The sequence below is a fragment of the Jaculus jaculus genome, chromosome 7 (genome assembly GCF_020740685.1).
Source record: "Jaculus jaculus isolate mJacJac1 chromosome 7, mJacJac1.mat.Y.cur, whole genome shotgun sequence".
NCBI lineage: Eukaryota > Metazoa > Chordata > Mammalia > Rodentia > Dipodidae > Jaculus > Jaculus jaculus.
In genome coordinates, this window is record NC_059108.1 from 84,233,055 (window position 1) to 84,244,878 (window position 11,824).

The following is an 11,824-nucleotide window of genomic DNA, read 5'->3' on the forward strand; positions in this document are numbered from 1 at the left end:
AGAGGCCTTATCGTATGGCCTTGGTGGAGCCGACTTCAGACATGTAGGCATTGTTGAGAAAGTTTTATTTTCTGTATATAAGCTTGTGTCTGCCTGAATAAACTTGAGCCTTGATCAGAACTTGTCTTGGCTCCATTCCTCGTGTTCTTGTCTCAGGTTCATTCCCACTCCCTCCTTCGGGGTCTGTTCCGATTTGTGCCTTGAGGCAAGGGCTAGTTCCAGGGCTCACAGTGAGAATGTGGAAGTGAGCCTGGATACCTTCTGCCACCAAGTACAAGAAGTCCATAAAGACTAGTGAGATTGGATCTACAGAGAATAGGAGAAAAACTAGGGGTGTCTACAGAAGCTAAATATGAACAAGCAGTTCCACTCTTGCACTCACCAGAGACAGGTTACAGAATGTTCACAGCAGTGCAGTTACATGTTGCACACCATGCTGTTGTGTGTGAATCAAAACCTGGCAGCATCCTAAGTTCTAAGGCCGCCTACAATAGAAGAGCTAAAGAAGCAGCGAGAGCTACAGCTGCTCACACAGAGATGAATCTTACGAATGTAAGGATGAGCAGAGAAGCCAAGCAAAAGCACGCTTCATTTACACAAAGCTCCAACACAGGCAAACTGCTCAACAGTTTCAGAAGCACCAGCTGAGAGTGGTGGTATGCACTTCTAGTCCCAGTCCAAAGTACTAGGTGAAAAGACCACTGGTGCCCAGCAAACATAGCAAGACCAAATCTCAAAAGTGAAAAATGGTGGTGACTACTCTGGTGGGGTCAGAAGTGATGGGAAGAGGATGTGACCGGAGCTTGAATTGGTAATGCTGTGTTTCTTCACCTGGGTGCCAGCTTCACATTTGCTTTGTGGAGCTCTTGTGTTTTTTGTTTTGTTTTGTTTTAAAAACTATAGGCTTGCTTTTATGCTTTTATCTACATGTTAATGTAAAATACTTACTTTTAAAACATTTATTTGCAGCCGGGCATGGTGGCGCATGTCTTTAATCCCAGCACTCAGGAGGCAGATATAGGAGGATCGCCAAGAGTTCGAGGCCACTCTGAGACTATATAGTAAATTCCAGGTCAGCCTGAGCCAGAGTGAGACCCTACCTCAAAAAAAAAGAACAAACAAACAAAATATTTATTTGCAAGAAAGAGGCAGAGAGAAAATGGTTTATTTTGAACCTTTTTATTGACAACTTCCATAATTATAATAATGATAATTCTCTCCCTCCCCATCTTTCCTCTTTTCAAATATGTCCTCCATCATATCCCCTCCCCCTCTCAATTAGTTTCTTTTATTCTGAGATCATCTTTCCTTCTATTATGAGGGTCTTGTGTAGGTAGTGCCAGGTACTGCAAGAATTATGTTGGGAAGATTGCATTTTAAGCAGACCTACCCTTCCTTTGGCTCTAACATTCTTGCCACCAACTCTCCTGCAATGGACCCTGAACCTCGGAAGGTATGATAGAAAGGTCCCAGTGATGGACTTCTCAGTGCTGTGGTGACTTTTGGGTCATCTCAGTGGTCCCAGCCATCTGAAAAGAGAAGGTTCTCTAACCAAAAGTGAGAGCAGCATTAATATATGGGTATGAACATTAAGAAAAGTTGCTGGGCGTCATGGTGCACACCTTTAATCCCAGCACTTGGGAGGCACTGTATATTAGTCAGGGTTCTCTAGAGAAATAGAACTGCTATAATTAATTATTTTAAAAAGGGAATTTATTGAATTAGCTTACAGTAGTCCAATACCAGTTGCAGGCCCGAGAATCATAGAACCTGGTAGCTGCACAGTCATATGGCCAGATGCCTCAGCAGTCCTGATCCGGCACTGCAGATGGTCCCAGAAGGCCTGGAGGCTTCCTGAGGAGCTGCTGGGTTTTGATCCATGCAGGTCATCAGTTGACACTGGTCTTCAGTCCGCACTGCCCTTCAATCCATGCTAGAAGGCAGCAAGCAGCTCTGGCAGCCAAGAAGGAAGAAGGAAGGGCTCTTTTCACCCAGAACTTTCTTATATGAAGTCCCCTCTGAGTGGTGCTGCCCACTCTTGGGGAAGGACTCACTCTGGAGGACTTCCTCCTTTAGTTGATCCTTCCTGGAAGCAACCTCGGAGACCCACCTGAAAGGGATTTTGGGGGATTACTAAACAGATAAAGTTGACAACACCTTAACTATCACACAGAGGTAGGAGGATCTCTGTGAGTCCAAGGCCACCCTGAGACTACATCATTCTTTAATTCATTTGGATTTAATTCTTGTTCATGGAGAAAGATAAGGATCTATATTCATCCTTCTACAGATATATATCCAGTTTTCCCAGCACAATTTGCTAAAGAGGCTGTCTTTTCTCCAATGAGTATTTTTGACATTTTTGCCAAATATCAGGTGGCTATAGCTACCTGGACTTACATCTTGGTCCTCTATTCTGTTCCATTGATCTACATATCTGTTTTTGTGCCAGTACCATGCTGTTTTTGTTACTATGGCTCTGTAATAATAGGTTTAAATTAGGTGTGGTGATGCCACATGCCATATTTTTGTTGCTCAAAATTATTTTAGATATTCAAGATGTTTTGTGCTTCCAAATGAATTTTTGGATTGCTTTTCTATTTCTGTGAAGAATGCCATTGGAATTTTGATGGGGATTGCATTAAATATGTATATTGCTTTTGGTAAGATTGCCATTTTCACAATATTTATTCTTCCAAGAACAAGGGATGTATTTCCATTTCCTAGTGTCTTCTGCAATTTCTTGCTTGAATGTTTTAAAGTTTGCATTGTAAAGATCCTTCACTTCCTTAGTTAGGTTTATACCAAGGCACTTTATTTTTTTTTTTTTTGATGCAATTGTAAATGGGAGTGATTGTCTGATTTCATCCCCTGTGTGTTTGTTGTTAGCATATAGGAAGGATACTGATTTCTACGTGTTTATTTTGTATCCTGCTACATAGCTATAGGTGTTCATTAGCTCTAACAGTTTGCTGGTAGAGTCTTTAGGGTCCTTTGCATATAGAATCATATCATTTGCAAATAATCTTAATTTGATCTCTACCTTTTCAATTTGTATCCCTTTTATGTGTGTCTCTTGCCTTATTGCTATGGCTAAGACTTCCAGTACTATATGAAATAAAAGTGGGGATAGTGGACAACCTTGTCTTCTTCCTGATTTTAGTGGAAAAGCTTCAAGATTTTCTCCATTTAGTATTATGTTGACTGTTGGTTTGTCATAAGTAGCCTTTATTATGTTGTGATATGTTCCTTCTATTCCCAGTCTCTGTAGGACGTTTATCATGAAGGGTTGTTAGATTTTTGTCAAATGCTTTCTCAGCATCTAATGAGATGATCATGTGATTATTTTCCTTCAGTCCATCTATATAATATATTACATTTATCGATTTGTGTATGTTGAACCATCCCTATGTCTCTGGGATAAAGTATACTTGGTCAGGGTGAATGATGTTTCTGATATTTTCATGTATTCTATTTGCCAATATTTTGTTGAGAATTTTTGCAACTATGTTCATGAGGGAGATTGGTCTGAAATTTTCTTTTTTTGTTCTACCTTTGCCTGATTTTGGTATCAGGGTGGTGCTGGCTTCCTAGAGGGAGTTTGGTAGGATTCCTTCTTTTTCTATTTTTGGAAAAGTTTAAGAAGCAATGAATGGTGTTAGTTCCTCCATGAAGGTCTGGTAAAATTTTCCAGTGAATCCATCTGGGACTGGACTTTTTGTAGTTGGGAGATTATTGATAACTGCTTGGATATTCATACTTGTTATAGGTCTATTTAAGTGGTTAATTTCATCGTGAGTTAATTTAGGTAGGTCATAAAAATCAAGGAAATTATCCATTTCTTTCAGATTTTCAAACTTAGTAGAGTATATGTTCTTATAGTAAGTCCCTATGATTTTTTTAATTTCTCTGGTATCAGTTGTGATGGTACCTTTTCATCTCTAATTTTATTAATTTGTGTCTCTTGTCTTGTTTATTGGTCAGATTTGCTAAGGGTTTATCAATCTTGTTTATCCTTTCAAAGAACCAACTTTGTTTCATTGATTATTTGGATTTTTTTTATTTCTATTTCATTAATTTATGCACTATGCTTTATTATTTCTTCCTGTTCACATATTTCCAGTTTGCCTTGTTCTTCTTCTTCCAAGGTTTTTTTTTTTTAACATTCCTTTTTAATTTTTTTTTAATTTATTTGAGAGCGATAGACACAGAGAGAAAGACAGATAGAGGTATAGAGAGAGAATGGGCGTGCCAGGGCTTCTAGCCTCTGCAAACGAACTCCAGACGCGCGCGCCCCCTTGTGCATCTGGCTAACGTGGGACCTGGGGAACCGAGCCTCAAACCGGGGTCCTTAGGCTTCACAGGCAAGTGCTTAACCGCTAAGCCATCTCTCCAGCCCTTCTTCCAAGGTTTTAAGGTGAAGCATTAAATTGTTTACTTACAACCTATCTAACTTCTTAATATAGGCATTTAAAGCTATTAATTCCTCTCTTAAGACTGCCTTCATTGTGTCCCAAAGGTTTTGGTATGTGGTATTCTTATTATCATTTGACTCTTTGAATTTTTTGATTTCTTTCTTGATTTCTTATTGACCCATTCATCATTTAATAGTGTATTGTTTATTTCCCATGATTTTGTGTATGCTCTATAGCTTTTCATGTCATTGATGTGGTTTGATCCATTGTGATCAGATAAAATGCAAGGAATTATTTCATTTTTCCTGTATTTGTTAAGATTTGTTTTGTGTCCTAATATATGGTCTATTTTAGAGAATGTTCCATGTGCTGCTGTAAAGAATGTGTATTCTGCAGCATTTGGATAAACTGTCCTGTATATATCTGTTAGGTCCATTTGTCTATGATCTTATTTAATCCAGATGTATCTCTGTTTATTTTTTTCTGAGATGACCTGTCAATTGATGAGAGTGGAGTGTTGAAGTCACCCACTACAACTGTGTGGTATTATATGTGACTTTAGTTCTAATAGCATTTGTTTGATAAAGCTGAAAGCCCCCATGTGCATATATGTTTAGAATTGTAATGTCTTCCTGTTGGAGTGTCTTTAATCAATATAAAATGGTCTTCCTTATCCTTCCTAACTAATGTTGGACTGAAGTCTATCCCTTGGCAGACATTAGGATAGCAACCTCTGCTTGATTTCTAGGCCCATTTGCTTAGAACACTGTTTTCCACTCCTTCACCCTAAGATAGTGTCCATCCTTTGTAGAAAGGTGAGTTTCTTGGAGGCAACAAACTGAAGGACCCTGCTTTTTAACCCAGTCTGCAAACCTATGTCTTTTGGTTGGGGCATTGAGGCCATTGATATTAAGAGTTATTATTAAAAGGTATGTATTTATTTTTGCCATTTTTCTTATTTTGTAGTTCTTCCCATTTTACCTTTGCTCTCTTGTATTAACTACTATTTGAGTACAGTTTGTTTTTTCTAGGTTCATTATATATGTGCTTTTCTTTTTCTTCAGCATGGAGGATACTTTCAAATATTTTCTGTAGAGCTGGTTTTATCTTCAAATATTCCTTTAGCCTGCTTTTGTTGTGGAAAGTTTATATTTCTCTGTCTATTTGAATGGATAGCGTTGCAGGATAAAGTAACCTTTGTTGAGAGTTTTTATCCTTCAGAAGTTGTAATACATCACTCCACACCCTTCTGGCTTTTAAAGTTTGTGTTGAGTAATCTGCTGTGATCCTAATGGGCTTGCCTTTGTATGTGACTTGGTTTCTCTCTCTAACTGCTTTCAATATATTTTCTTTAGTTTGTATGTTTGGTAATTTAATTGTAATTTGGCAAGGTAAGGTTCTTTCTGGGTTTTGTCTGTTTGATGTTCTAAAGAATTCCTGTATCTGCACTGACATCTCTTTCCCAATTTGTGGGAAGTTTTCTTCTATGAGTTTGTTGAAAACACCTACTATGCCTTTGAATGAAATTATTCTCCTTCTACTATACCCTGAATTTATTTATTTATTTATTTATTTATTTATTTATTTATTTATTTATTTGAGAGCAACAGACACAGAGAGAAAGACAGATAGAGGGAGAAAGAGGGAATGGGCACGCCAAGTCTTCCAGCCTCTGCAAACGAACTCCAGATGCGTGCACCCCCTTGTGCATCTGGCTAACGTGGGACCTGGGGAACCGAGCCTCGAACCGGGGTCCTTAGGCTTCACAGGCAAGCACTTAACTGCTAAGCCATCTCTCCAGCCCTATACCCTGGATTTTTATGTTAGATCTTTTCATAGTATCCTGAATATCTTGAAATTCCCATTCATACTTTTGTATTAGTTTGTCTTTCTCTTTGTTGAACTGTATTAGATCTGCCACCTGGTCTTCTAGTCTAGATATTCTGCCCTCTCCTTCATCCATTCTACTGGTGAGACTTTCTACAGAGGTTTTTATTTCATTGAATGTGTCCTTCATTGCTAGTAATTCTGACTGTTTTTTCTTTATTATTTCTATTTCCTTATTTTTGTCTTGTATAGACCTCCTTATTTCTTTAAATTGATTCCTTTGATTTCCTCTTTAATTTATATGAGCATATTTATAATCATTCTTTTGATGTCTCTCTCAGGCATTTCCTCTCAGTCTCACTGGAGGTCATTTCTGATGCATTAATATTTTTGGTGGATTAATATTGTCTTAATTTTTTGTGTTTATTGTGTTATGATATACATATTTTTGCATCTTGGGTGAATTCAATGCTTGGACTTTCTAATTAACTGCAGTATTACTAGATGTATCAATCAATCCAATGTTGTATATCTTCAGGGGAGGAGCTTTAGGTGCTAGGTGTGGCTTTCAATACTCTCAGAGTATCTATAAAAGTGGCCCTAAATGTTGGGTTTGCCTATTATGAGACTATTCAAGTAGGCTAAGTGGAGCAAAGTACAGGCAGATTCCAAAATTTAACTAAGCAATGTACACATCCAATGAAAAACAGCACAGAATATTTATGCAGGAATAGGTATTATGATAACCAGATTGTCTAACCATGTCACAGTCCCTTAGGGTGTGTGTTGCCCCACACCTTTAACCTTGTCAACTAGGAGGCTAAGATTACTGGTATGTCAATGGTTCCAAGTCAGCCTGTGACCCAGTGAGTCTCTTCCATGATGAACAAAAGAGAAAACAAAGGCACTATAAATCAGGAAGCAACAAATGACAAGTCCCAGATATAACTTATTTAAGAATGACAAATCCATTCTCACTTGGGCAGCACATATAATAAAATTGGAACGATACATAGAAGATTAGCATGGCCCCTGCACAAGAATGACACACAAATTCATGAAACATTCCATATTTTAAAAAAATGACAAATCTGACCATCCATCAGATTTAACATATAACTTATCCTGACATGGAAGGTACAATTAGAACTGCCAATTCAATCCTTTATACCAGGCTAATTTGGCGGGCACTGACCTGGTGTAATCCCAGTTACCTTTTGGGATTGTTTTGATCTCAGTTATGCTGTGCTCCCACTTGGGTCCTTCTTTGCTGCACTGTGGGCTCATGTAAGCTGGCTGGGTTGCTAGATCACTGTGCTGAATGCCAGATGCTGTGCACATGAGCTCCCTTCCCCGGGTCTCTGGTGCTTGTTGGTGCTTGTGCTGGTGGTGGGGGAGGAGAGGCTGTGGTTAGTGGCTCTAATTCTCCCACTGGTCCACATGACCCTCTTCCTCACTAGCCACATCTCTGTACTTCCCTGCCATCCTCCTTTCACATTTCTTGAATTTGTGAGCAGGCCAGTGTGAGTGGAGAATCCCCTCACCTAGCTTTTCCTGTGGCTCAGGCAGAGCTTTCTGGCTGTGGCCATGAGGACCTGGCTCCACTGCTGCTAGAGCTGCTTTTGCCTGCTTCTGTGGTCTCTAGATGCTCTGGATCTCTCCTATTTCTCTGCTGCAGTTGGTAATTTCCTATATGCTTCACTTTTTAGAAGAGTGTATTTTGCTAGGGTTTAGTTTGGGCTTTTTCTCCCCTAGGCTGCGTTGGTGTGGTTCCTACACCGCAATTTTAAGGGGAAGTCCCCTTTTCTCTCTTTCTTTTGGCCAGATTTGCTAAGGGTTTATCAATCTGGTTTATACTTTCAAAGAACCAACTCTTTGTTTAATTAATTGTTTGCATTGCTTTATTTTTTGTCTTTATTTTTGTTTCTATTTCATTAATTTCTGCCCTAATCTTTACCATTTCTTCCCATGATTTTTGCTTTGCCTTTTTCTGCTTTTTCCAAGGCCTTGAGGTGAAGCACTAATTTATTTACTTGTAATCTTTCTAATTTCTTAATATGAGCATTTGAAGCTATAAATTTCCATCTTCGGACTGCCTGCGTGGTGTCCCATAGGTTTTGGTACATTGTGTTCTCATTATCATTTGACTCTATGAAATTTTCATTTCCTTCTTGATTTCTTCAATGACCCATTCATCATTCAGTAGTGTACTTTATAGTTTCTATGATTTTGTGTATGTTCTATAGGGTTGTTTGTTTGTTTGTTTGTTTGCTCTTGACTTGTAGCTTAAACCCATTGTGATCAGATACAGTACAAGAAATTACTTCAATCTTCCTGTATTTGTTAAGATTTTCTTTATGTCCTAATATACAGCCCCAGCCCTCCCTCTTTTGGAAAGCCTGAAGGACTGATTTTCCTCCAATGTGACTCTCCTGTTGCAGACACACTGACTTGGAATTCATTTCAGGGTCCCCACATCCTCTTCAGAGGCCAGAAGTCCAAGTGTCCCATAATCTGTTGTGGCCTTTTGACTCAGGAGCAGGAACCAAAATATTAGTTATCCTTTTAACTCAATGTTTCTGATTGATTTTGGCTTCTACATATGGTTATTAATTACTCATAGAGACTGTATATATCTGATTAGCAAAATATATTAGTTAAAAGAGTACAGAACATATCCAGTTAGCAAAGCAGATCTGGTTAGAGAATGACACAATAGTCTTAAATCTTTTTGTTGTTGTTGTTGTTTTGTTTTGTTTTGTTTTGTTTTTCAAGGTAGGGTTTTATTCTAGCCCAGGCTGACCTGGAATTCACTATGTAGTCTCAGGGTGGCCTAGAACTCACCATGATCCTCCTACCTCTGCCTCCCAAGTGCTTCAGATTAAAGGTGTGCACCCCCATGCCTGGCAAAATCATTTTGATTAATATTTAAGTTGAGTTGTCAGGTAACAGTGTGAGCTATATCTGGGTGACTAGTCTGTATACCAATGCAAATACCAATTACTGCCCAAACTGGAAGCAGAATAGCAATTTAAGATTATTTGTTAGAGCAAGAAACATGTCTTAAGAATCAATAGTTCTATAAAAAATGAACTTAAGAGTGAGGCGCGGGGTGAAGAGAAGTTCCTGAAGCCCTGCCTGGGGTCGTAGAGCCAACAAGGGGAGCACCAGGGGCTGCGAGGCCGCAAAGATGGATACTACAATGATGAATTTGTGGACTCTGTTTGAGCAGCTTGTGCGCCAATTGGAGATTATCAATGAAGGAAATGAAATCCTTGGATTCATCCACCTCGCAAAGGACTTTGAGGATTGCCGGAAGAAGTGGCAGAGAACAGAACACGAATTGGAGAAACACAAAGATCTTTTGATGAAAGCAGATACTGAACGTAGTGCCCTGGATGTTAAGCTGAAACATGCTCGTAATCAAGTGGATGTAGAGATCAAATAGAGACAGCGAGCTGAGGCTGAGTGTGCAAAGCTGGAACGGCAGATTCAGCTGATTCAGGAGATACTCAGGAGTGGCACATCTGGCAGCGTTCAACCAAGTGAAGAGCAGAAGTCAGCTCTTGCTTTTCTCAGCTGAGGCCAACCATCCAGTGGCAATACTGGGAACCATAGACTGTCAACCATTGATGAATCTGGTTCCATTTCATCAGATATCAGCTTTGACAAGACTGATGAATCACTAGACTGGGATTCCTCTTTGGTTAAGAATTTCAAAATGAAGAAGAGAGAAAAGAGGCACTCAAGCAGCTGACAGTTTGCTGATGGCCCCCCCTAGGCCTATAAAGAAAACCTGTTCCATTGGCTCTACAGCAGACCAAGGGAATGAGTCCATAGTTGCGAAAACTTCAGTGACTGGTTCCAATGATGGTGGGCCCATTGAAACTGTGCCCACTATTGAGACACTGCCATGGTGGACCAGGAGCCGAAGGAAATCAGGTCCTTTACAACCTGTAACAGTGAGTCCACTCTGAATAGCAGACCCCAGGAGCCAAGAACTGAAACAGACAATTCAGGCACACCACAGAATACCGGAGGGATGCGCCTGCATGACTTTGCCTCTAAGACAGTTATTAAACCAGAATCCTGTGTTCCATGTAGAAAGCGGATAAAATTTGGAAAGCTGTCTCTCAAGTGTCGAGATTGTTGTTTGTTCTCATATCAAGAACGTCTAGACCGATGTCCTCTTCCCTGCATTCCTACACTGATAGGAACACCTGTTAAGATTGGACAGGGAATGTTGGCCGATTTTGTTTCTCAGACTTCCCCAATGATACCTGCCACTGTTGTCCACTGTGTTAATGAGATTGAGCAGAGAGGCCTGACTGAGGCAGGCTTGTATAGGATCTTAGGCTGTGACCAGACAGTAAAAGAGCTGAAAGAGAAATTTTTCAGAGTCAAAACTGTACCCCTCCTCAGCAAAGTGAATGATATCCATGCCATCTGTAGCCTCCTGAAAGACTTCCTTCGAAATCTCAAAGAATCACTTCTGACCTTTAGGCTAAGCAAAGCCTTCATGGAAGCAGCAGAGATAACAGATGAAGACTACAGTATAGCTGCCATGTACCAGGCTGTTGGTGAACTGCCCCAGGCCAATAGAGACACATTAGCCTTTCTCATGATTCACTTGCAGAGAGTGGCACAGAGCCCAAACACAAAAATGGATGTTGCCAATCTAGCCAAAATCTTTGGTCCTACAATAGTTGCCCATGCTGTTCCCAATCCAGACCCGGTAACAATGTTCCAGGACATCAAGCATCAACTCACGGTGGTGGAGCGCCTGCTTTCACTGCCTTTGGAATACTAGAATCAGTTCATGATGGTGGAACAGGAGAACATTGACTCCCAGCATGGTCTTGAAAACTCGACACCAGATGTTAAAGTGAGTTTACTGGGGACCGTGACCACTCCTGAATTTCAGCTTGTCAAGACTCCTTTATCAAGCTCCCTGTCACAGAGATTCTCCTCACTCTCCAAGAATACTCACAGATTTTGGAGCAAAAGCAAGTCTGCCACCAACTTGGGTCGACAAGGCAAATTTTTTGCTACTCCATATCTCAAGTAAAATCATGTTTGCCTCTTACTTCCTACCATTTACTCACTACAAGAAAGGGCACATCTGCCTTTTCTGCTTTGTAGCTTCCTGTATACATTAATACTTTTAGCATTTCCCAGGTATTAAATAAAGTTTAATTGTGCTGAGGGTTTTATCATATCATTCATATATATATATATATATATATATATATATATATATATATGTATATATATGTATATATATCCCTCTCTCCTCTAGTAATAGTGTAAGCATCTTGTACTAGTTGTTGGGAGCTTTTAGGTGGAAAGTCTACAGAGATAGAAGTACTATGAATTTATTGTGATTCTTTTGAGGGCATCCCTTTGGTGTAAAGCCAGATATTACTCATAGAATACTTTCTTTGGTGTAACTTGGAACTAATTCCCATGAAACAATAACAGAAATCCTAACTCTTTAATCAGATTGAGTTGTCTCTGGATTGATAAAAAAGGGGCTAGAGAGAGGCTGAAGTATGGCTTCTTCTCAGAACTTGGTATTCCCT

General features: G+C 39.6%; 1 non-coding gene and 1 pseudogene across 1 annotated transcript; both read left to right on the plus strand.

Moving 5' to 3' along the window:
• Positions 1-7,212: 7,212 nt before the first annotated feature.
• On the plus strand, positions 7,213-7,319 carry LOC123462466. The gene has a single exon (XR_006638288.1). It is a non-coding gene; the product is annotated as a U6 spliceosomal RNA (small nuclear RNA).
• Positions 7,320-9,426: 2,107 nt separating this feature from the next.
• On the plus strand, positions 9,427-11,310 carry LOC101597704 (annotated as a pseudogene).
• Positions 11,311-11,824: the final 514 nt, after the last annotated feature.